This window comes from Herpailurus yagouaroundi, unplaced genomic scaffold (genome assembly GCF_014898765.1).
Source record: "Herpailurus yagouaroundi ecotype Mexico unplaced genomic scaffold, PumYag 77, whole genome shotgun sequence".
Classification (NCBI taxonomy): domain Eukaryota; kingdom Metazoa; phylum Chordata; class Mammalia; order Carnivora; family Felidae; genus Herpailurus; species Herpailurus yagouaroundi.
Window position 1 is genome coordinate 15,482,859 of NW_024412388.1, and position 27,541 is coordinate 15,510,399.

At 38.5% G+C, this 27,541-nt stretch overlaps 1 protein-coding gene across 5 annotated transcripts in view; it reads right to left on the reverse strand.

Moving 5' to 3' along the window:
• The window catches only part of EIF4G3 (eukaryotic translation initiation factor 4 gamma 3), a 286,899-nt gene that overhangs the window by 206,232 nt on the left and 53,126 nt on the right, over positions 1 to 27,541 (reverse strand). The window lies entirely within an intron of this gene.

Here is a 27,541-nt window from a genome sequence, read left to right on the forward strand (position 1 = left end):
CCAAGTCAATGCATAGAGTCCAATGCAAGGCTCAAACTCACAAAACAGTGAGATCATAACCTGACCCAGAATCAAGAGTCGAACACTTAACTAACTGAGCCACCCAGGCACACTGGAATCATATCTTTAAATGCATAAAATATATAGGATTATGATAAAACCAATTATATTGAAATATATATATGAAAATATAAAGATAAGTTTGCGATATAGTAATATATGTTCTTTATAATATATTAAAAAATAAAAACTAATGATAGATAGCCTGCATCCATAATTCAAAGAAATTGTAACATTCAAATTGTAACATTCCTTCTCACACCAGCGCATGCGGGCACGTGCACACTCACGCTCTCTCTGAAAAATATGTAAATAAACATTAAAAAACCCACCCTGGGTGGTTATTTAAAAATAAATAAATAAAAATAAGTAAATATTTTAAAATATTACTTCATGTATATCATAACAAAAGTAAAATTTACAGGGGCACCTGGGTGGTTCAGTTCATTAAGCATCCAACTTCAGTTCAGGTCATGATCTCACGGTTCATGAGTTCGAGCCCCATGTCGGGCACTGTGCTAAAAGCTTAAAGCTTACAGTCTGCTTCGGATACTGTCTCTTCCTCTAACTGCCTCACCCCCACTCGTGTTCTGTCTGTTGCTCAAAAATAAATGAACTTAGGGGCGCCTGGGTGGCGCAGTCGGTTAAGCGTCCGACTTCAGCCAGGTCACGATCTTGCGGTCCGTGAGTTCGAGCCCCGCGTCAGGCTCTGGGCTGATGGCTCGGAGACTGGAGCCTGTTTCTGATTCTGTGTCTCCCTCTCTCTCTGCCCCTCCCCCGTTCATGCTCTGTCTCTCTCTGTCCCAAAAATAAACGTTGAAAAAAAAAATTTAAAAAAATGAATAAATAAATGAACTTTAAAAAAAGTAATAAAGAAAGTAAAATTTACAAAAAACAAAAAACAAAAAACCAAAAAAGCTTTACCCCACTATCAGAAGGCAACAGGACATAGGTACTGTGAAGGAGTTTACCTTGTCTCCAAAACTACAGAACAATGAGTCACAACTGCCTTAAAACCATGCCCAAAAAATGATTCCAGTTTGGGACACATATTCTAAAGAAAAAAAATCTCACTTCAAAAATTAGGAACGTAAAGATATATTCAGGGGCACCTGGGTGGCTCAGTAGGGTAAGCATCCAACTCTTGATTTTGGCTTAGGTCATGATCTCACGGTATGTGGGTTCAAACCCCACATCAGGCTCTGCATTGTCAGTGCAGGGACTACTTGGGATTCTCTCTCTCCTCCTCCCCTGCTCGTGTTCACTCTCTCTCTCAAAAATAAACATTAAAAAAAATTTTTTTACAAAGATATCCAAGAGCACTACAAAGAGCAAAAAAGGCAGAAACAGCAAATAATGGGAAAATAAAGTAAGATAAGTAAACAAAGGACATAAAAAATATATAAATTTGGGCTGTTATCAATAGAAATTGATATGTTAAATACTCAGGAATAAAAAAGAAAAACATACACTATTCGGAACTGTAAAGAAATTCTTCTATATACTAACAAACATGGGGAAAAAAACACATCAATGATTTCAGATAAAGGTTAGTGTTCATATGGTTCGTTTTTCCCTGAAAACTCTTGAGTGTGCTTTTTTAAGAGTACTGTATCAGCCAATAAAATACAAATGTTTGAGAGAAGAAGAAAATGCATTTTGCCAAAGCCATAAGTATTATGCTATTACTACATTAAAAATTTCCTTAAATGGGAATGCAAGCTGGTACAGCCACTCTGGAAAACAGTATGGAGGTTCCTCAAAAAACTAAAAATAGAACTACCCTACGACCCAGCAATTGCACTACTAGGCATTTATCCATGGGATACAGGTGTGCTGTTTCGAAGGGACACATGCACCCCCATGTTTATAGCAGCGCTATCGACAACAGCCAAAGTATGGAAGGAGCCCAAATGTCCATCGATGGATGAATGGATAAAGATGTGGTGTGTGTCTACATATGTTATTCGGCAGTCAAAAAGAATGACATCTTGCCATTTGCAACTACGTGGATGGAGCTGGAGGGTACTATGCTAAGTGAAATTAGTCAGAGAAAGACAAAAATCATATGACTTCACTTATGTGAAGACTTTAAAAGACAAAACAGATGAACACAAGGGAAGGGAAACAAAAAGAATATAAAAACAAGGAGGGGAACAAAACAGAAGAGACTCATAAATATGGAGAACAAACTGAGGGTTACTGGAGGGGTGAGGGGGGGGATGGATAAGAAATGGGCATTAAGAAATCATTGTTGCACTATATGCTAACTAACTGGGATGTAAATTTTAAAAAATTAAAAATAAAATTAAAAAAAATTTTCCTGGGGCGCCTGGGTGGCGCAGTCGGTTAAGCGTCCGACTTCAGCCAGGTCACCATCTCGCGGTCCGTGAGTTCGAGCCCCGCGTCAGGCTCTGGGCTGATGGCTCAGAGCCTGGAGCCTGTTTCCGATTCTGTGTCTCCCTCTCTCTCTGTCCCTCCCCCGTTCATGCTCTGTCTCTCTCTGTCCCAAAAATAAATAAACGTTGAAAAAAAAAATTTTTTCCTTATAAAGCAAGCACCAATGAAAAACAACCTTCATAGGCAAATATCCCTAAGGTGTATATCCTCTGCCATTCTTAAACAGCTAAGCCAAACTGCAGGAATCCTTCAGTACTGTATTTTGGCACTCCCTCCCAAAATTGGATGTTTCTACTAATAAAAGCAAGCCAAAGAAAATAAATCTGTATAAAAGTAATAGGAGAGGGGTAGTGGCTGGTTCACAGCACTGGCATGTCTCAGCCCATGGGTAGGAGTGAAGGACCAGAGAGGAGGTCCCAGAGACCTGGGGAGGGGAGGACAGGAACAAGCAGGGCAGGGTGACCAGGCTGCCAGTGTGTTCAGAGAGCACAGAAGCCATCTCAGGTCCCAGCCTAAAACCCTCCAGGGTCTGTGGTCTGCAGAAGGGCCCCCTCTGAAGAACCTCTAAAGGAAATAAAAATGTTCACATAGGCAAGCATTATCTACAAATAAGGAAGTAAAAAGGACAACTGACTGAATTTTGGAGGATAACAAATCACCCCCAACTCCCCACCAGAAAAAATTTAAACTAATGCTGTGGACTCCTTCGATAGTTTGCCTCTGAGAGAAACCTTGCAATTACAACTCTATTCAACGGAAAAAGACTATCACAAGTGTCATACTGCATTACACACTATGTTTGCTTTTACCATATTAGAGTTTAATATCTTTGCAAGGAAGAAGGTATACCAGCTTCAATGAAAAATTATACCAGATAGGGCACGTGCATGGCTCAGTTGGTTAAGTGTCTAACACCTGGTTTGGGTTCAGGCCATGATCTGATGGTTCATGAGATCTAGCCCCACTTTGGGCTCTGTGCTGACAGCCAGAGCCCGCTTGGGATTCTCATTCTCTCCCTGTCTCTGCTCCTCTCCTGCTCATGCGCACATGTGTGCTCTCTATCAAAATAAATAAATAAATAAATAAAGTTATTCAAGATGTAAGCAATTAACACAACCCCAACCCAAGGAAATGGCACAAGACTAATGAGGTTGTTGGGGTTAAAAACTAAAGTTACATAAAACTTTGAATACTTCTTTCAAAATATTCCTAAATTAAGGATTATTGAACCTTCTAATCTCTGGCTAAAGTTTCTTCTCTCTGGCTAAATTATCCCATTTCAGACCTTATTGTTAAACTCCATGTCCTTCAAAGGTAAAGGGAAGTTTTTATAGAATGAAAAACAAAAGTTTCCCCATTATTTCAAACATATTACTACCATCTCAATTATGGATGCAGGAAAGACAGGTATAAAATAGCTGATTATGACAAATACTTAACCAATCCCAAAGCTAAAATGATTGTCTTTCACATAGTATTAATCCTAAGCAAAATTAATCAAGAATTTCTTCAAGTGCAGTGTGTGTATTGAAGTTTAAAAGGTATTAAAACAAGGGGGCATCTGGGTGGCTCAGTCAGTTGAGCGTCTGGCTTCGGCTCAGGTCATGATCTCTCAGTTTGTGAGTTCAAGCCCCGCGTCAGGCTCTGTGCTGACAGCTCAGAGCCTGGAGCCTGTTTTGAATTCTGTGTCTCCCTTTCTCTCTCCTCCTCCCCTGCTTGTGCTCTCTCTCTCAAAAATAACCATTAAAAGGTAACAATAAGCTCAATAAGCTTTTGTATTTTTTTTTTTTTTTTACAGATACAGTATTTTTGCATTGGCAATAATGTGGAGGTCCTCAATTTCTCACCCATTTGCTGGTGAAAATGTACATTTGTACAACCACTTTGGGACAGGCTACAGTAACCATGAAAACAGGCACACCCTGTGCCGCGACTCCCCCATTCCTACCTATACCTCTATGAGACAAAGGACAACGTGTGACAAGGTACACGTACAAAACTGTTCATGGTCGTACTGCTGTTAGTAACCCAAACTGGTAAATAACACACTGTGGATTAACAGAAGAATGAAATCAATAAGGCAGTATTTCCCTATGTAGAATTCAATGAAAAACTAAAGCAACTCACTACAATCTGGATGATTCTCATTAACACAGAAGAACATTCACAAAATGATTCCCAAAGAGTTTCAAAACAGAAAACACTTGACTAAATTAGTTTAGAAATGCATAAATGGATGGCAAAACTGTCAATAAAAGCAGGGAAATTTTAAAGGCAGATACATTACTTTGGGAAGACAGGGAGTTGTGAACAGGAAGGGCTACATACTATTTCCTTTACTTGGGAGGTGATACACAATTTCTGCTGTAAAATGATTTTAGTTTTTAGTTTTCTGCACTTTTACACATGTAAATTTTAATCCCCTACCATTCTCTAAAAGAAGATTAGAGACAAAAAACAAGCAAACTACTCAAGGACTGGAGTAATATATTAGTTAAGTTAGCATTACTTATGTGGCTGTTACAGAGTAGAAAGTATATGGAAAAAAATAATATTGGCACAACACAGGAAAACTCTAGAACTATGACCCAGTGAAACCTTCAGCTCGCTAGTGAATTTCCATTCAAGATTTCTACCTTAAAAAAGTTTCCTATAAAAAAGGATATATCGAGTATGCTGAACAATATGAATCAAAGGATCTTTTGAAAAGTTATAGGTAAACGATAACGATCATGCAAACTAAGATTAAGTCAGTAAGTTTATGAAGCTTATTTAGTGCTAAATCACCTGACGTGATAAAATATTCTGGCCAATTAAGAGCTATCAAACATAATCTACAATTCTCAAATAATAATTAAAATATAGAAACAATTAGGGGTGCCTGGCTGGCTCAGTCATTTAAGCATCTGACTTCAGGTCAGGTCATGATCTCACAGTTCGGGAGTTCAAGCCCCATATCGGGCTCTGTGCTGACAGCTCTCTCAAAGATAAATACACATTAAAAAGAATTTTTTTTTTGTTTAGAATACAGAAAACAGTTAACATTTCCTAAACATGATCATTCTTTTATGTCCCCAGAGGAGTGGAAATACCATGCAGGAAATACATAGGGGGTGGGGGGTGCGTGGGGCAAGGTATAAGCAAGCAATAGGGAATAGAGACTATGGAGAACTAGAGAGAAAACCCACCCTTCAAAGGGTAACAGCCACACAGACATTCAGCTGTAGCCAAAGTGCAGCCATTCAGGAATTCCAGATAAGTAGTGTTCTATCTCCCATGTTTACAAGACAAACCAAAGATAAGGAGTTTTACATGAAATTTTCCTGATTTCCGAAACATTATACAAACCAAATGAAGCACATCTACACATTAAGTACAGAGGCAAACAGTGTGTGACTCTGGCTCTAGGGGTACCCTCATGATCATCACCAAATATAAACTTTCTATTTTAAGGAAGCACTCACACAGAGAGACTTGTGACTGGATTCTAGACAGGCATTGACTGCATACAGATATATTGTTAAATGTCATACACACATATATAAGACACTGTGTTTTTTATTTACTGCATACATATAAATGCCTAATATATAATATAAGCAATAAAACACACTGCTTAAAAACCACATAGTAATTAAATCTTTATTAAAAGGGTTAGAAAGGAAAACTCCAAGAATCCTATCAAGTCATGTTAATGTTTTCAACAACAATTCATCTAAAGAAAAAGAGCACACAGTTTATGTCTGAGAAGCAATCCTAACTTTTTTATACTAAGATAAAGTTTATTCACTGAAGTCCTCTAAAATCATTCCAACAGCTGTAACGCCCACATGGAAATGACCAAGTTCAATAAGGGGTAGACTGGAAAGATTCCAAAGCTTTCCTTAATTGGCTACTTTCAATAACATGATCTTCTAGCAACTGAATGGGTAAGTAGTTTTCCCCCCTACTTTTTCATATCATCCTAGTATTTCCTTCAAATCATTTATTTCCCACTATCTCCAAGTATTTATTTATTATGGATACTGGGAAATAAAAGCTGGCCTACTCAACTTAAAAGAAGCACTACAGTAGATACTGGAAAACCGTATTTAGTATCATGACACTTTTCAACTTCTCTCTGACATTATCACCACCAATGCCCACCCACCATTAAGAAAGAAAGAGAGCTGGGGTGCCTGGGAGGCTCAAGTCAGTTAAGCGTCCGACTTGGGCTCAGGTCATGATCTCAGGGTTCATGTGTTTGAGCCCAAGGCAGAGCTCTGTACTGACAGCTCAGAGCCTGGAGTCTGCTTCAGATTTTGTGTCTCCCTCTCTCTCTGCTCCTCCCCAACTTGCAATCTGTCTCTCTCTCACAAATGAATAAACATTTTAAAAATTAAAAAAAGAAAGAAAAGAAAAGAAAAAAGAAAAAGAAAAGAGAGTGTAGGGGCACCTGGGTGGATCAGATGGTTGAGACTCCAACTATTGGTTTCGGCTTGGGTCATGATCTTGCAGTTTTGTGGGTTCGGGCCCTACATCGAGCTCTGTGCTGGTCTGTCCCTCCCCCACTCGCACTCTGTCTCTCTCAAAATAAATATAAATAAACGTTAAAAAAGGAAGGCAGGAAGGCAGGCGGGCAAGGAAGAAAAAGTAAATGACCGTCTTCTCAGCTACACCCAGAGGTTGAACCATACGAAATTTCAGATATTCAAGTATTTCTGACATTTTAAAAGAAGCCAATTTTATGATTCAAGTTATACTTAAATATTGAAGCAGACATATGTTGTCATAGGCAGTTCTACCATAGACTTAAAACAGTAGGTGGGTGGAGGCATTACTGTGAGACAGAAAGGATTAGAGGGAGAACAGTGCAGAAAAAAGTAAGTTTCAGATGCCTATTAGACATCCCATTGTAAGGGATTCATACTCAGTTGAGTATATGAATCTAAGCTCCAGAGAGGAGTCAGGGCTAAGGAGGATAAATTTAGAGGTAGGTTCATCATCAAAGTTCCAGACAGTCTCTAAGCTAAGTATAAAACTAGCAAATGAAAAGATGAAAAAATTTGAAATTTATAACCTGGGGAGGCAAAAACCAAAGCAAAAATTTATTTCTGGACCAATCTGGTAGTGTTAATTAGTACATACACAAGAAGTGGTCACTTTCCCCATGGAATCAACATGGTTTATTTATCTGCTTATAATTTTAAAAGAAAAACCAAGCTTCTCATAGAATAAATCAGTAATAAACTAAAATTAAAAAAAATCAGAACCTCAAAGGCAAAAAAGGTGACTGACACATTTCAGCTGTCCTAGGATCAGTAAGGATCTAGTATCGCAGGAAAGAGAAAACAGCAACAGATTTTTTTTGAGGTTGGCTCAGTATTTTTTAATTGAGGTATAATAGACATAAAACAATTTTTTTCAAAAATATTGGGTCTGCTGGTGTTAGAACAGAATATAAAGGACAGGAGACATACCACACAGTAATTGTAATACAAACCAATTTGATATGATTCCTAATTTTACCTCCTTTGTAATACAGTCAACACTAACTTTCAAAGTTGTATTAGCCACTGTATTAAGATACAAAGAAAGATAAAATAACCCTTATTCTAAAGTAGCTCAAACAGAAAGAAGTCACGGGTAAATAAACGAATGTGATAAATGCTATTTGATGTATATTTAAAGTATTACTGAAAACCAGAAGTAACCAGGGCTGAAACTCTGGAAAGGTTTGGTGACATCTGAGTGGCACCCTGTGAACTAAAAAGCTTCAGTTCAGACCAAGAATTAAAGACAGTATATTGAAAAGAAAATTAATGGGTACAGAGGTAAGAAGGTAAAACATGTCCCACAAACAGGCAAGGGTTCTCTTTGGGAAGGGTTTATGGAGGAGAGAGAGGTTAAGTAGAAAGAAAAGGGGTTGGTACAACCGCAGCCTGATTTTAGAGCCAGACTGTGAAAATCTTTCTAAGGTTTTCCTTAGAAAACCTTTCCTTTCTAAGATATTTTGTTTTGTTTTTAAAAATTTTTTAATGTTTATTTTTGAGAGACAGAGAGAGACAGAGACAGAGACAGAGAGAGAGAGAGAGCAGGGGAGGAGCAGAGAGAGAAGGAGACACAGAATCCAAAGCGGGCTCCAGGCTCTGAGCTGAAGCTAGAACTCACGAACTGTGAGATCATGACCTAAACTAAACCCGGATGCTCAACTGACTGAGTCACCCAGGTGCCCCCAAAAGTATTCTTTTTTTAAAGTGCACAACAAAACTACAAGACACATGTCAAAATGAGTGCAAGACCCTTTCATAGCAAGAATATAGGTCATTTTTTTCCCCTCTTAGATTCTTCTGAGTTTCACTTATTTCTAGCAGATACACAATTTTATAGTGAACAACTGTGTTTTTTAAAACTTGACAGGTTACCACATTGACCTATAAAATCCTACTTAAGCCAATGAGGAAGACAAGGTTCACGTTATCCTCTCTACCCGTTGCCACTCAGAGCAGTCAATCATCACTGTGATTCTCATGGCCTGTTTGTCTCCTTGGAGTACATATGGAAAAGGACAGAATGTAACAAGCACTTATGACAGTGCTTGAAAACAAGTGGCCGCTCAGACCACTGAGTATAAATTCTATATTATTAATTCCACCAAATTTCACACTACCTAAATTTGGCTCTTTGACAGTAAACCTGATTTAGAGTATCAACTCATAAAGGCCAGGAACAACTCAGGTGGCCAGGGCGGCCTTACAGAACAAAGGAATCAGGTTAAGATAACAAATAGATTTTAATTTCTTTCATTGTTAATCACAGCCTGGACAACTGCCATAAGATTTCAAAGTTCTGCTTTTGGAAGGGAAGACTGTAGCAGAGTCGAGAATTGCTGAATCGCTATAATGTACACCTGAAACTAATATAAGACTGTAAGTGAACTGTAGTGGAATTAAAAGGAAAAAAAAAAAAAAAGATTCCAAGGTCCTTTCTCAACTCACCAGTAAAACCTTAATCAATTAGAGATAGCTGTCTTGGGAAAAATTACAAAGTGGTAAAGAATATCTGTTCTACTAAAAGATAATCCAACCATTTAGTAAAACTATCTTCACATATAAAAACTAATTAACTCTTGGGGCACCTGGGTGGCTCAGTCAGTTGGGCATCTGACTTCGGCTCAGGTCATGATCTCACCGCTCATGAGTTCAAGCCCCACGTCAGGCTCTATGACAACAGCTCGGAGCCTGGAGCCTGCTTTAGATTCTGTGTCCTATTCTCTCTCTCTCTGCCCCTCCCCCACTCTCTCAAACAAATAAATGTAAAAAATTTTTTTTTCTTTTTTTTAAAAAGGAGGGGGCGTGCCACCCAGGTGGCTCAGTCAGTTAAGTATCTGATTCGGTTTTGACTCAGGTCATGAATTCACAGTTGGTTCTGAATTTGAGCCCCACATTGGATTCTGGGCTAGAAGCACAGAGCCTGCCTGGAATTCTGCCTCTCTCACTTCTCTGCCTCTCTCCCGCTCCCTCTCTCTCTCTCTCAAAAATAAATAAACAAACATTAAAATACAGAAAATTTTAAAAAAAGATAAAAGATAAAAAGGGAACTGAATTAAGTGGAAATTAAACATGTCCATGTCTATCCAACCTTACAGTAAAAAATGACCTTGCTATTCATGCCACCAATTTCACAGGGGTAAGTAAATCTATGTTTGAAATAATATTTTCTTTTTCCTTGAAATAATTACAACTCCGTTTACCACACAAGTCCAATTTCATATGACTCATTTTATTTTAAACTGGTCCCTATCAGTTCTTTTATTTTTAATAGTACATACGATGCTTTGTGAATGGCCCTGAAGGCAATATCCAAGAGTTTAATGAAACACATTTTTGGAGTTCTCTAACATTAAAGGTCTTGATTATTGTTTCTTCTATTTTCTTATCTGAGAAATTCAAAAGCAATTTATAGGTGACATTTAACAACAAAACAACTTTTTTTGTATCTTTAAGGTGAATCCTTTTGAAGGAGAAAAGTCAAGTAAATAAATATTAAGTAATATTTTAATTAGGTATGTGATTTAATATTTAATGCAAAATTGCTCATTAACAAGGTATCCTAATTTTCATAAATGTAATTACTCAGCAGATACCAAGAAAAGCAGAAAAACAGACCTAGAATTTTTAAAAACCAGGGTATAAATAATACCCACAATCTTATGAGTGAGGGTCCTTGCATTCTCATAAAACTTCAATAAACATATGTATAGTTTCTAACTTCCCTGCTCTGAAAAGTAGATCCATCGCTTTCATCATGTGATCAAGAGTCCTGGGGTATCTGGGTGGCTCAGTCAGTTAAGCATCCAACTTCGGCTCAGGATGTGATCTCAAGGTTCGTGAGTTCAAGCCCCGCGTCGGGTTCTGTGGTGACAGCTCAGAGCCTGGAGCCTTCTTTGGATTCTGTGTCTCCCTCTGTCTCTGCCCCTCCCCTGCTCACGCTCTGTCTCTCTCTCTCTCTCAAAAATAAATAAACCTTAAAAAAAAAAAAAAGGAAAAAAAAAGTCCTGATCCTAAAAAAAAGTTGAGTATTGAATTTATTGCTTTTAACCTCATCAGTGAGAGGTTAACAAAAAGGCAGCTTCCCACACACTAAATGTAGTACTTCACATGAACTGTGAAGACCTATAGACCTATATTCAAATTATACATCTTTAAGTCCACTTCCTTATTTATAAATGAAAAGTTGTCCTCAGGATTATTAAACAGTGCAATGCATGTACAGCACTTAGCAGTGCCTGGGACACAGTAATCGCTCAATAAATGCTAAAGATCCATCTGAATTGAAATCCTGCCTTTATATACACTAGCTAGAGAAACTTGGGCAAGACTCTTCAACTCTGTGCCTGCTTCCCCAACTAATAAAAGGGACATGATTATACTTACCTCATACCTTTGTTATAAGCATTAAATGAAGATACAAGTACAATGCACAGAATAGTGTCTGGTGCATAGTAAGTGCTTAGTGTCACATCATCAGTAAGTGATAATGAAGAAAATGTTCTATAACTATTCTACCAGTTTTCTCATGGTCAACTCCTCTGATCAGGTTTGGTGAATTTTTGTATGTATTTCATGACTTATTACATCATGGAGCAGTACTATCATCATCCACTTTAAAGGACTTAACTGGAATATGTTCACTTATCCCCACTTCCACTAAGACCCAGTCCAAACCTTCTGCCCATTCATCTAGCCATCTTCTTCCTCTGATGAACAGTTACAGTCATGCTCCACTCTTCCAAGTACTTCTTCCTAATGAGAAGCCATGATAACTCTACCAATAAATGTTACTTGCTATTTACTTACATATACTTGTTCTAATTTATATGGTCATTAATGGGTCCTTCTCATTTTCCAATATGTACATAAAATAACATTTTAACATCATGCTGGTAAAATGAGAACCCTTAAAGACAAGAATCACAGTATCCACCATCATTTTCCGTATTATCTTTTTTTTTTTTTTTAAAGTAGGCTCCATGCCCAGCATGGAGCCAGTGTGGGGCCTGAACTCACAACAGTGAGATCAAGACCTGAGGTGAGATCAAGAGTTGGACGCTCAACTGAGGGAGCCACCCAGGTGCCCCTGTCTACCCCTATTATCTGACACAAAACCTTGAACACAGTTTTCATTCAATAAACATTTACTAATTTAAATCTGTCTCAATTATCCTGTATAACTCTGCCACATTACCAATATTTAAGCCCCAATACCAAGCTCCCAGAGGCCAGAGGCTTTTTCAGTTGTATTTATAATGCTACAGTAGGGGCACGTGGATGGCTCAGTCAGCTAAGCATCTGATTTCGGCTTAGGCTGTGATCTCACGGTTTGTGAATTTGAGCCCCATGTTGGGCTCTGTGCTGACAGCTCAGAGCCTGGAGCCTGCTGCAGATTCTGTGTCTGCCTCTCTCTCTGCCCCTCCCCGCCTCGCACTCTGTCTCTGTCTCTGTCTCTCTCTCAAGACTAAACAAACTTTTTAAAAAATTCTACAGAAAAGAAACTTCAAACATGTTTTAAATATTACAACAAATAAACAACCCTATTCTGTATTTAGAAAAGAAAGGAAATAGAGAAAAAAAGACTCAATCCAATTGGCAGGTACATTTTTTTAATGACTGCTTATTTTTGAGAGAGAGAGAGAGAGAGAGAGAGAGCGAGCGAGCAGGGGAAGGGCAGGGAGAGGGAAACACACAATCTGAAGTAGGCTCCAGGGTCTGAGCTGTCAGCACAGAGCCCGACACGGGGCTCAAACCCACGGACCATAAGAGATCATGACCTGACCCGAAGCCGGCCACATAACCGACTAAGCCACCCAAGCACCCCAACAGGCATAATTTTTAACAACAACAAAATATAGCAGTAAGAGCATCAGCCTTTCCTAAGTACAGTATCTGATACTGACTATGGGATTTACTTAAAGAAAGGAGGGTGATGTTAGTGACAGGTAAGAATGAGGTTTTTGGTTTTTTTTTTAATGTTTATTTATTTTTGAGAGAGAGAGAGACAGAGCACAAACAGGGGAGGGGCAGAGAGAAAGGGAGACACAAAAACTGAAGTGGGCTCCAGACTCTGAGCTGTCAGCACAGAACCCGATGCGGGGCTCGAACTCACGAACTGAGACATGACCTGAGCTGAAGTCGGACGCTCAACCGACTGAGCCACCCAGGCGCCCCAGAATGAGGTTTTTTTATAAAAGTAAAACTTTCTGAAGATGTTAGTAAAAGGTGAGCCCAAGAAGAATAAGGAAATGATGAAATATATTCAGTCTTGGATAGCTTATACATTTTTATAATATTCAGTCCAAGGTGATCTCTCAAAATAATATAAGGTTCAGGGCTTGTTGGCTCAGTCACTGGAGCACCTGTCTCTTGATTTTGAGTTCAAGCCCCACGCTGGGTGTAGAGTACTTAAAAAAAAAATAATGATACAAGGCTTACACTCAGCTGACTCTATGATCCAGCAATCCCACTTCTGAGTATACATCCAAAAGAAATGAAAATAAGATCTCAGAAAGATAACTGCACTCCATGTTTACTGCAGCACTATTCACAATAGGCAAGATCACAGAAACAACTTCAAAACCCGTCAAGAGATGAATGGATAAAGATGTGACGTACACACACACACACACACACACACACACACACACACACACACTATTACTCAGCCATAAGAAAAAAGAAGTAAATGTGCCAATTGCAACAATATGAATGGGCTGTGAAGGCATTATGCTAGGTGAGGTAAGTCAAACAAAGAGAAACACTGTATGATAGTACTTCTATGTGGAACATGAAACAGTCAAAACTCATAGAAATAAAGTAAAGAATGGTAGTTACCAGGGGCTGGGGATTGAGGAACTGGGGAAATGTTGATCAAAGGGTACAAATTTGCAGTTAAAGGATGAATACATTCTGGGGATCTAATGCACAGCACTGTGATTATACTTAGCAATATTATATTATACACTGGAAAATTGTTAAAAACTAGATTTAAATGTTTTCACCACAAAAAAGAAATGGTAATTATGTGACATGATGGAGTTGTTAGCTAAGGTAATTGTGGTAATCATATTGCAGTATATAAGTATATCAAATCAAAAGGTTGTATGCCTTAAATTTGTAATGTTACAAGTCAATTACATTTCAATAAAAAAATAAATTACTTGGAAATAAAAGTGGCACAAACCTTAGCTCATCTGACTACCTTTCTATAGTACCAATTTCGGTAACTTTTTTCCTAATAATTTATAAAAATAGGATAATAATCTCTAATTACAATAACTTCTGGACAACATTGTTAAAATTATATTATTGTGAACAAAAATTCTGCATGGAATTGCTAAAAATAAAACAATATGTCTAACAATATGGCAGTGACCAACTAAAAAGAAGAAATATAAAACAACACTATTTAACACGTGGGTAATGACACTACGTCTTTTATCCCCTAATTTTGCTAGGTTTCTATAAGGTACCTTTATTAGTTTATTAAAGGAAAGAGCTTACTTTCCTATTGTAATTTAGACATTCCAAAAACTATCTTGTGCAGTAAATCCTGAAGTCTTAAAAGCCGCATTATTAAAATGGAAAACACAAACATTTCATCTATCCTAACATTAAGCTTGTTTAGGTATCATTTCAAAGGCATCGTAAGAGTAGTCAGTAGTTGGCTGGTTCTTGTACCAGTGGTAAAAGTCGAGTGGTGATGGTGGCAGTAGTTGCTGCAAAGAATCTGAATGATGCTTACATACCAGGCTTTACCAGTTTTAAATGGATTTGTCTTACTCAACTTACATAATGACCTTTTGAGATGAATGTAGTAATTATCTTCATTTTACTAATGAGGAAGGAAACTAAGGTACAAACAACTTAACTTGCTCAATGAGACACAGCTAGCTGCTCATGTAAAAGCACCAGGAACTGAATTCATCTGGTATCATTCCGGAGCCATTTAGCCACTTTTAACCACTATCCATTCTGCTGCCCATGTAAACCGTGAATTCCAACTCATCGACTAACACAGTAAGTATCAAAGTATTTTTATAATTTAAATCTTAACATGTCATATCCATACATGAATGGCTCCAGCATGCCAAATAAAATACAAATGCCTGTTCAGAACCTTACAAAATTGGCATGATCTAGACTCTGTCACCCTCTAAAGCTGGTTTCCAATGATAACCACAATCTATTTAAATTTCAATTAACAAAAATTAAATAAAATTGAAAATTCAGCTCCTCAGTCACACTAGACATGTTTCAAGTGCCGAACGGGCATATTTTTTCTTAAGTTTGTTCATTTATTTTTGAGATAGAGAATGAGCAAGCACACGCAAGTGTGCACACAAGGAGGGAAGGGACAGAGGGAGGGAGAGACTCCCAAACAGGCTCCTCACTGTCAACACAGAGCCCGACAAGGGGCTCGATCTCACAAACCCCGAGATCGTGACCTGATCCAAAATGTCTAACAACATGGCTTCAACGACTGAGTCACCCAGCTACCCCTGAACAGACATGCTATTAACAGACGGCACCAGTTCTGAGCCTGCCATCTTGTGCTGTCTCCAGAGCACTGAGCTTCCCACTACCAGGAGAGCTCTACTCTTCTACAAACCTTACTGTGCAAATCTGTTTGGGAGATTGACAAACTTCCTCCCTATCCATTAAGGACTGAATTCTCCTCATGGTTCAGATATCTTAAAATGCCACCTTCTCAGGCTCATACCTAATTATAAATTACTCTTTCATTTTATATCATGTATATCTCCATATCTCCTTCAAAGCACTTACTATAATTTTTATTAATTTTTACTTTCATATCAATGTTCTTCTCCTATTCAACAAATACCAGCTGGATTGTTAACAATTTTAATAACGTTACTAACATTTAGGGAGAATCGAAATCTGAGTTGCTCAGCAGTGCAATTATTAACATTTTGGGCTGGGTAGTTTTTGTTGTGAGGCTGTCTTTGCACTTCGGGATGTTTAACTGCATCCTTGGTCTCTAGCCTTCAACTGTCACAAACATTCATTCCCTTCTCCCTCCCCACCCCCATCAAATTGTGACAACCAAAACTGTCTCCAGATATTGCCAAACGTCCTCTGGAGGGAAAAGCATCTCCAGTTGAGAACCCCTGACCTAAATACTTCCAAGTGATTACAGAATTCTGAGTTGAACATTAAATCAAAGGCCAAAATTTAAAAAATAACTAAACACCAACAAATTGGATAACCTAGGTAAAATGGACAAATTCCTAGAAACACAAAATCTACCAGGATGAAATCATGAAGAAACAGAAAATCTGAATAGATGAATAATTAGTAAGGAAACTGAATCAGTACTCAAAACAATTACAAAACCAAAAGCCCTAGACTTTATGGCTTTATTGGAAAATGCTACCACACATGGAAAGAAGAACTAATACCAATTCTTCTAAAACTTTTCCTTTTTTATTTCAATATATGAAATTTATTGTCAAATTGGATTCCATACAACACCCAGTGCTCATTCCAAAAGATGCCCTCTTCAATACCCATCACCCATCTTCCCCTCCCTCCCACCCCCCATCAACCCTCAGTTTGTTCTCAGTTTTTAAGAGTCTCTTATGCTTTGGCTCTCTCCCACTCTAACCTCTTTCTTCTAAAACTTTTCCAAAAAAGTGAAGAGGAGGAAATACTTCCTAACTCATTCTATGAGGTTAGCATGATATTGATACCAAAGCCAGATAAAGACACTATAAGAAAACTATAGACCAATATCTCCTACAGGTATCAATGCAAAAATACTCAAAAACAAACAAACAAACAAAAAACACCCTAGCGCCGTCAGGGTGTCTCAGTTGGTTATGCATCCGACTCTTGATTTCAGCTCAAGTCATGATCTCGTGGTCCTGAGATGAGCCTCTTGTTGGGCTATGCACTGGGCACGGGGCCTGGTTATGATTCCCTCTTCAGGGAGCCTGGATGACTCAGTTGGCTAAGCGTGAACTTCAGCTCAGGTCATGATCTCACAGTACGTGGTTCAAGCTCCAAATCAGGCGCTGTGCTGACAGCGCGGAATCCACTTGGGATTCTCTCTCTCCTCCTCTCTCTCTGCCCCACCCCCCAATGTGCGCACGCACATGCTCCCTCTCTCTCTCAAAATAAACAAAAAAATCAATCTGTGTAATACATCACATCAACATGAAGGAAAAAACCCACCTGATCATTTCAACTAATGCAGAAAAAGCGTTTGACAAACTTTACCGTTTCATGACAAATACGACTCAACAAACTAAAAAAGGAAGGAAACTATCTTAGCATAATAAAAGCTATATATAAAAAACCCACACCAAATATTGTGCTCAATGGCAAAAGACTGAAGCTTTTCCTCTAAAATCAGAAACAAAGCAAGGATGCTTGCATTCACCACTTCTTTTCAACACAGTAATGGAAATCCTAGCTGGAGCAACTGGCAAGAGAAAGAAATAAAAGACAAACTGAAAAAGAAGCAAAATTATCTGTTTCAGATGATACGATCTTATATGTAAGACAACCCTAGGGATACCACCAAAAAACTCGCAGAACAATAAACGAATTCATTGAAGCAGCAAGATATGAAGTCAACACACACAAAATCAGGTAAATTTCTATACATGAACAGTGAACTATCAGAAAAGGAAATGAAGAAAATGATTCCATCTACATTAGCATCAGAAAAAATAAAATACATAGGAATTAACCAAAGAAGTCAAAGAATTCTACAGTAAAAACTATAAAACATGACTAAAAGAAATTAAAGACCTAAATGAATGAAAACACATCTCCGATTCATAGAGTACAAGACCCAATATTGTAAGATGTCCCTACTGCTGAAGTGATCTACAGATCCAATGTAATTCCTACCAAAATCCCGATGTTTTTTTACAGAAATAGAAAAATCCATCTTAAAATTTATACGGAATTTCAAGAAAGCCCAAACAGACAAATCAATCTTGAAAAAGAACATAAGAACTCAGTTTCTTTTTTAATTTTTTTTTTAATACTTACTTATTTTTGGGAGACAGACACAGTGCAAGAAGCGGAGGGAGAGGGAGAGAGAGAGAGAGAGAGAGAGAGAGAGAATCTGAAGCAGGCTCCAGGTTCTGAGCTGTCAGCACAGAGCCCAACGCGGGGCTCGAACCCATGAAGCACAGGATCATGACCTGGGCCAAAATTAGATGCTTAACCAACTGAGCCGCCCAGACACCTCGACAGACTCAAACTTCCTGATTTCAAAACTTACTACAAAGCTATAGAAATCAAAACGTGTGGTTTTGGCATAAAGACAGACATGTAGATCAACAGAAAAGAATAGAGAGCCCAAAAATAAATACTCGCACATATGCTCACATGATTTTCACAAAGAGTGCCAAGACCGTTTAATGGGAAAAAGACAGTCTTTTCAACAAAGGGTGCTGGGAAAACTGGAAAACTACATGCCTTGAAAAAGAAGGAAATTCTGATACACACTACGATACGGATGAACACTGAAGACAGTAGGCTAAGTGAAATAAAGCAGTCACAAAAAGGGGCGCCTGGGTGGCTCAGTCGGTTGAGCGTCCAACCTTGGCTCAGGTCATGATCTCGCGGTCTGTGGGTTCGAGCCCTGCGTTGGGCTCCATGCTGACAGCTCAGAGCCTGGAGCCTGTTTCGGGTTCTGTGTCTCCCTCTCTCTCTGACCCTCCCCCATTCATGCTCTGTCTCTCTCTGTCTCAAAAATAAATAAACGTTAAAAAAATTAAAAAAAAAAAAAAACGGTCACAAAAAGATAACTACTACATAACTCCACTTACAGAAGGTATTTCTAGTAGTCCAAGTCATAGAGACAGAAAGTAGAGTGGTGCTTTCCAGAGACTCAGGGGAGGGGAAAATGAGAAGTTGTTATAGAGTAGTGGCAGTTGTTGTAATAGGCAGTTTCAGTTTTAGAAGATGAAAAGACTTCCGAGGATGCATGGTGACAGTGGCTACATAACAATGTGAAAGTATTTAGCAACACTTAACGCTATGCTTTAAAATGATTAAAGATGAGGGGCGCCTGGGTGGCTCAATGGGTTAGGTGTCTGAATGTTGGTTTCAGCACAGGTCATGATCTCAAGGTTTGTGGGAGGGAGCCCCACATTGGGCTCCCGGCTGATAGCACTCGGAGCCTTCTTGAAATTCTCCCTCTCCTCTCTCTCTGCCCCTCCTCATGCATGTGTCTGCACTTTCTCTCTCTCAAAATAAATGAATAAACTTTTAAAAATTAACATAAAATAAAATGACTAAGATGGAGAAGCGCCTGGGTGGTTCAGCAGGTGAAGTGTCTGATTCGCATCTGTCTCTTGGTTTTGGTTCAGGTCATGGTCTCACGGTTTGTGGGTTCAAGCCCCACATCAGGCTGCATGCTCACAGTGCGGGCGGAGCCTGCTTGGGATTCTCTCTCTCTCTCTCTCTCTCTCTCTCTCTCTGCCCCTCCCCTGCTCGCTCGCTCTCTCTCTCGCTCTCTCTCTCAAAATAAATAAACATTTAAAAACAAAAACAAAAAAAAAGAGCACAGCTCTTGAACTTGGGGGGGGGTGTACAGATTACTTAAATAAGTGAGTAAACAAACAAACAAACAGTTTAAAATATAAAACAGGGAGGCCTGGGTGGCTCAGTCAGTGGAGCATCCAACTTCAGCTCAGGTCATGATATCACAGCTTGTGGGTTGGAGCCCAAAGTCGGGCTCTGTGCTGACAGCTCGGAGCCTGGAGCCTGCTTCAGATTCTGTGTCTCCCCCCATGTGTCTCTGCCTCTCCCCGGCTCATGCTCTGTCTCTCTCTGTCTCTCTCTCTCTCTCAAAAATACACATTTAAAAAATTAAGAATAAATAAATAAAATATAAATTTATTAGGATGGTAAATTTTAAGTTATGTATATTTTACCACAATTTTATTTAAAAATAAGGTACTATCTAAATGTGATTTCCATCTTTTATTTAAATTTCAAACACAAGAATCTGGATTTCTAACTATGGTCACCTATCAGCAATGCTACTGGAGAAAAGTGACAAGAATACTTGTAAAACTACCATGTTCTTACAACCACATCCTTTTTGTCACAACAATCAGGAAAATTTTATTCCTTCTCTATACTCCATAATGTAAAAATATTAAATAGGAAAAAAGAATAAAAGGCTTTTAAAAAGAAACTTATAAAACATTTCCGATTATTACATTCCTACAACTGAAAATGGGTACACAATTAAACGTTTGCTAATTTTACAAATGAAATATGACATCATGATTTCACCAATGTTAAACATTCTTAGTCACTTAACCTGCTAATTTTCTCTTTTGTGAATTGCGAAACTGCACTTTTGACCTATCAAGTTAGAATGAATGAGAACACCTGAAACTCAAGACACAATGAAATGGAAACACTCCTATACTCTACAGCAACATAACCTGCCTTAACTATGTAGTATGTCAAAAACATTAAGTATCTTTACACTGTGTTTATGTAAGGCTACTTTTGAAAAATCTTAAATAGGAAGTAATGCTATTTAAACGGAGACAAAAATATACATACATATATGTGTATGTATAAATCACAAAATTATTTAAAACAGAAAATAAAGGGGCGCCTGGGTGGCGCAGTCGGTTAAGCGTCCGACTTCAGCCAGGTCACGATCTCGCGGTCCGTGAGTTCGAGCCCCGCGTCGGGCTCTGGGCTGATGGCTCAGAGCCTGGAGCCTGTTTCCGATTCTGTGTCTGCCTCTCTCTCTGCCCCTCGCCCGTTCATGCTCTGTCTCTCTCTGTCCCAAAAATAAATAAACGTTGAAAAAAAAAATTAAAAAAAAAATAGAAAATAAAGTGCTTAAGCCCAACACTGGTTTTTAAACGTACAGATTATGCAAATTAGGGTTCACCTCACTGACATGCTACAAACTAACGTTTATAATGTTTGCATTATGTGTTAACATGTCGTATTTAAACAACAACAACAACAACAACCAGGGTCCCTCGGTGGCTCAGTCAGTCAAGCGTTGGACTTCAGGTCAGGTCATGATCTCACAGTTCATGGGTTTGAGCCCCACATCAGGCTTGCTGCTGTCAGCACAGAGCCTGCTTTGGCTCCCCTGTCCGTGCTCTCTCTCTCTCTGACCCTCCCCCTGCTCGCACTCTCTCAAAAATATACATTAAAAAAAAAAGAAAAACAAAAACCAAATTGTATAATCATATGATTTATATTATGTTCAATAAAAACCAAACTCCAGGGGCCCTGGGGCGACTCAGTCAGTTAAGCGTCTAAGTCTTGGTTTCAGATCAGGTCAGGATCCCATGTTTTGGAGATGGAGCCCACATGGGGCTCCTGGGCTGGGTAGGGAGCCTGCTTGGGATTCTCTCTCTACTTCTTTATATGCCCCTCCCCAACACGTGCTCTTTCTCTCGCTCACATATATATAAATAAATTTTTTTAAAAATGTATCCCAGGGGCGTCTGGGTGGCTCAGTCGGTTGGGTGTCCGACTTCAGCTCAGGTCATGATCTCACGGTCCATGAGTTTGAGCCCCGCGTCGGGCTCTGTGCTGGAGCCCGTTTCAGATTCTGTGTCTCCCTCTCTCTCTGACCCTCCCCCGTTCATGTTCTATCTCTGTCTCAAAAATAAACAAACATTAAAAAAAAAATTTTTTTAGGGGCGCCTGGGTGGCGCAGTCGGTTAAGCGTCCGACTTCAGCCAGGTCACGATCTCGCAGTCCGTGAGTTCGAGCCCCATGTCAGGCTCTGGGCTGATGGCTCGGAGCCTGGAGCCTGTTTCCGATTCTGTGTCTCCCTCTCTCTCTGCCCCTCCCCCGTTCATGCTCTGTCTCTGTCTGTCCCATAAATAAATAAAAACGTTGAAAAAAAAAAATTAAAAAAAAAAATTTTTTTTAATAAAAAAAATAAATAAAAATGTATCCTTAGGGCGAAAAAGAATACACTGAACATGTGACTATCACAGCCCTGAATTTTAAACCTTCAGTTTACTTTTTCTAAAAAAATAATAATAATAATAATAAGTATAAAGATTACTTTTTCTCCCAAGAACAAGCTACTGATAAACACAGCATGGAAATATATTGAAACAATCTGAGTGGCAAAAGGAAAATCAAAAAACAAAAGCCAACCAGTACCTACTACGTTATTCCTTTTCCTATTATACTTTTTAATAAGTGTCTTGAGAATGAGTTCATCATTATACAAAGCAGACCAATGGCGGGGTGAGGGGGGGAGGGATGGAAAAGAAAGATTAGGAAGAAGGGAGGGAAGTTAAGAATGACGCATATGTTAATTTTATCGATTGTGGCAAAGGTTTTCATGGGGGTATGTTAAACCTAACCACATTATACACTTTAAAAAGTACACTTTAAATATATTTAAATCATAGGCACTATATATGCTGTATATCAAATATATCTCAAGAAAGCTGTTTACAAAAATAAAGTCTACGTAAATAAATCATCAGCTCAAGTGGTGTATTTACCATGGGGAAAAAATGCATTGTTATTCTGTGCTGGATTACAGGACAATTAAGTAGATGTACATCTCACTAGAGTGTTGATCAACCCACGCTAAATTTTGTCTCTGTGCAGCTATCTCCACTGACATGTTGGGCCAACTCAGTATTTATTAGTGACTTGAAAACAAACATAAAAGTATGATCTTCTAATTAGATGACACAGAACTATAGGATGACAGAAACAAGACTTTAAAAGGATAAGCTGGCTGAAAAGGATTATGAAATGTTATCGCATTAAAGAATAATTCATTCAGATTTAATTATTTATAGGAATTCTGCAAAAGCAGTTAATAAGACAACTCTTATAATCTACCAGAATATGACTGCTGCTTTTTGTAGTCATTATTCCAGAAAATTCCAGTTTATTTCTGCAATTATATTAAAAATACTGGCTTACTAGTCATAAAATCTAATTTCTCTAAAGAAAATATGAAGCCAAAAACACACACAAGATGGTAAAATTTCAGTTTGTTTTTCATAAGTATGCTAATTGAGAGAGTTATTCATGAATATATTTCAAGTTACTGGCTCATTCCTTCAGTTTTGCCATTTCTTCTCTACCATGTAATATATGCCTCTCTTACTAGAGTTTAAAAAATACTGGCTCTATTCTTTTTTTGTTCACATAATCAATCACTCTAATATAATAATGGTTAATAAGGTATAATAACAAAAGTATCGCTCCCATCCCAGAGAAACATTCCAGGGAGAAACTTATATAAATCAGGCTTAAGTAAATAAATAAATGATAATCAAGCTAAAACATGTAACTGAGTCCTCCTTTGGATACTTCTTTGATTATCAGCAGAAAACTTACTAAAATGGCTGGCATAAGCGCATAAAGCCTGCATATCAGACACAAAAATGTAAAGTCTTTGATTGTATAATTGTTTAAGACTGGCCAGGATTCATTTTTTTGTCGTTTAAGGAATTCAACCAACTCAATTAAAGTGACATATGGGCACCATGTGGCAAGGCAGGAGGAGGTGAAATGAGGGTTAGCCTTTATTTTATGACACAGAAACGATGCTAATGGACCCAGACGCTAGAGAAACAGTGACCAATACGTAATCTTGGGGTTGAGAAAAGGGGGAATTAAGAAATGTCAGAGCAGCTGGTCAGCCAGTCTCCTACTCATTCAGTTAATGTGCACAACACTGTAAAAGCAAGGCAGAAATTTAAATTGCTATGAATGGAAACTGATTAAAAAAGTGAAGACTGCCATATTTTAAGGTAACTTTTTATTGCCTAAAATAAAATCCCTCATCTTTCCAGAACAGGCAGTATATGTAATTGATGTACCCACTTTTTTAACTGATTGAAGGACTACATATATAACAGTAGCTTCCAACAGTAAAAGTCAACTTTGATCTAAGTAAAAAAATAAATTCAAAACCTTTGTTCCAAAACATGACATGTAAAATCTGTAGCAGGCACTGTGCTGTCACTCACAAGATAATCTTCTCTCCAAAGTACCAAGTTTACAAAGTCACATGTCTTCATTTATGAGGAGTTTCAAAAACATGTCTATACTTTAGCTCAGTAATTTCATTTCTAGAACGTTATTCCACAAAAATAACCCAAAATTCAGTAAAGACTTTAAATTCAGTAAGTTATTTCTAATAGGAAATTTAGAAACAACCTAATGTTTAACTTCTCAGCAAAATAATGTTTAATTCTATTAATTTTTCTCAACAATAACCCTATTCCTGCCCCAGTGTTCACTTGTATAAGGTACCACATTCATTCAGTTACTCAAAGCCAAATCCCTAACATCACCCTTCAGTCTTCTTCCTCCCACATCTCACATCCACGCTACCACGATATCCTATTGCATCTATATACCAAATCCCACCACTAATCTTTTTCTGCTACCATCTTAGAGCAAGCCACCATCATCTATCTTCTGCCTGTTTTACTTGAACAATCACTTAACTCATCTTGTTTCCACTTCACCAACACAGCCACCTGCCCTAGTCACAGTCTGCTATCTATATAATAGCTACAGTCGCCTTTTAAAAGGAAATTCAGATCTACTGCTCTTAAGTTTCTAATGGCTTTCAATTACATTTAGATTATAATAATCCAAATTCTTACCATGCTAAATAATGCCCCATCTAATCGGATACTCCACATACTTCTCTGAATTCTGTTGCCACCCTCTCTACTCCACACTAGTTTCCTTACAATTCTAAGATCACAAGAAGCACCTTGCTATCTCTGGGCCTTTGATTTTTATTCTTTTTATCATTTATTTTTGTTTATTTTAGAGAGAGTGAGCAGGAGAGGGGGCAGAGGGAGAGGAAGAGAGAGAGAGAATCTTAAGCAGGCTCTCTGCAGACTCGGGACTCAATCCAATGACCCTGGGATCATGACCTGAGCAGAATCAAGAGACTCAACCAACTGAACCACGCAGGCACCCCTCCCTGGACCTTTGCACTGCAGTTCTACTAGAAATGTACTTTCCCTGGAAATCTGCAAGACTCACTCCCTCACTTCTTACCTCTCTATTTATATGCCTTATTTAGATAGAACTTCCCCTGAGAGCCCAAGGAAAATCGGAGTCCAATCATTCTCTATCCCTTTATCATGCCTCATTTTCATCAAGGCTCTTATTACTACCCAAAACTATATTGTGCATATAGTTGTTTACTTTCCTTCTATCCCATGGAAAGGTACAAACTCTATGAGTACGGAGGGTTTGGTTTACTCACTACTACATTCCCAACACCTACATAGTGCCTGACACACATTAAAAGCTTGAGATATCTTTGTCAAATGTTGACTGAATACTACATTCTTGTTAAAAAAACAAAAAACAAAAAAAACAAGAGAAAGCCATTTATTATTTAAGACATGTTTCAAACAGCAAAGGAAATGCTAACATTATAATATAAACTGACAAAATATAATAAAGTATCTTATACAGAGCCTACAACACAGAAAAAAAAGACAAAGGAAACTATATCAAAAAAATGATTATAGTAGATGCCTCTAGAAATCACTTAACATTACTAAAAATTTTCATTTTCTTCTTTTACCTATCTTAACTGTGAAAAATAACTGAATGGCAAAGCTGCCCTTATGCTCAGTACTAACAAAACAAACAAAACCCTCTGGTCTATAGAAAGTTTATGCTAGAAAAAAAACTTGGAAGGTTATTTTTCTTTCTTTCATTTATTTATTTTGAGGGACAGAGGGAAAGCAAGAAAACAAGTACAAGCAGGGGAGTGGAGAGAGAGAGAGAAAGAGAAAGAGAGAGGAGAGGATTCTGACTCGGGGCTCGAGCTCATGAACCACAAGATCTTGACCTGAGCAGAAACCAAGACTGATGCTTAACCCAATGAGCCACCCAGGTGTCCCTCTAAAGGTTATTTTTCCATGTAAATTGAAGTTTCTCAATTACTAGGAAGATCAAGCAATTTGTTATACGAACTGAGTCCATTTTAAGAGTCAAGGGGTTCAAAAAGTAATTTACAAGTGTTAACTGATCTACACTAGGAATAAACTGAGATTTATTTCAGAGAAACCATCCTACTCATTCATGCACAATAGAGTTCTAACTCTTTAGGACAATCTTCAAACCTCCCAAACCCATCTATCGCATCTCTACTTCTGCTACAAAGCCTAACACATATGCCACACGAAGCCGACTACTGGCCATTCCATTAAGAATGCCTCTGAATTTTAACTTCCTAGAAGGTTTTTTGCTCCCCTACTCTGCCTAGAGAAATCCTATACCTTCCAGCTTAGTGCCACTTCCTCAGTGAGGTGACTTCTTCCTTTCCCATATATAGTATCTTTTTTTCTCTTATCAAAGGTTCTTAGGGGCGCCTGGGCTCAGTGGGTTCAGCGTCCGACTTCGGTTCAGGTCATGATCTCACGGTTTGTGGGTTTGAGTTCCCCATCAGGCTCTGTGCCGACAGTTCAGGGCCTGGAGCCTGATTGGGTTCTGTGTCTCCCCCTCTCTCTGCCCCTGGCCTGCTCACACTCTGTCTCTCTTTCTCTCAAAAATAAATAAACATTAAAAAAATTAAAAGAAAAAAAAAAGGTTCTTAACCTTGGGCCAATGAATGGCCTAATAATCTTTGTGAAATTTTGAAATTATATGTAGATACTGGGTATACGCTCTTTTCTGAGAAGAAAGCACTGTGACTACACTCAAGATTGTAAAAGTAATTCATAACCCAAAAGGATAAGAATCATTGCTTTACCAAGCCACTTTAGATTAATTACAATTATTTATTTACTCCTCTTTCTCACTACTCTGTGAGGTTTTTCTAAGTTTATTATCTTGAGAGTGAGAGAGAAAGAGAGTGCATGCGCGCACACACCCAACTGGGGGAACGGAAGAGAGAGGGAGAGAGAGTCCCAGGCAGATCCTCACTGTCAGTGCAGCGACTGATGCAGGCCTTAAACTCACAAACCATGAGATCATAACCTGAGCTGACATGAGACACTTAACCGACGGAGCCACCCAGGTGCCCCACTCTGTGAATTTCTTTTAAAGCACCTTATCGATATGGTAAGGAATAAATGGTATGATGAGCTGAAATGTTTAAAAGATAGGTCTGGGGGCGCCTGGGTGGCGCAGTCGGTTAAGCGTCCGACTTCAGCCAGGTCACGATCTCGTGGTCCGTGAGTTCGAGCCCCGCATCCGGCTCTGGGCTGATGGCTCGGAGCCTGGAGCCTGTTTCCGATTCTGTGTCTCCCTCTCACTCTGCCCCTCCCCCGTTCATGCTCTGTCTCTCTCTGTCCCAAAAATAAATAAAAAACGTTGAAAAAAAAATTTAAAAAAAAAAAAATAATAAATATCCAAAAAGAAAATTAAAACTCAATATCCTAAAAGAATCACAAGACAAGGACAGAGGTAGATTTATGGAAAGATGAAAAAATACAAAAAAAGGTGACAGGTGTATGAGCCAATCTATCTTAAGACAATGCTTGTTTCATATTCACTTATTAAATTAAGATGATGGGGGAAAGACCTAGTCACCCTTCTTATATTAT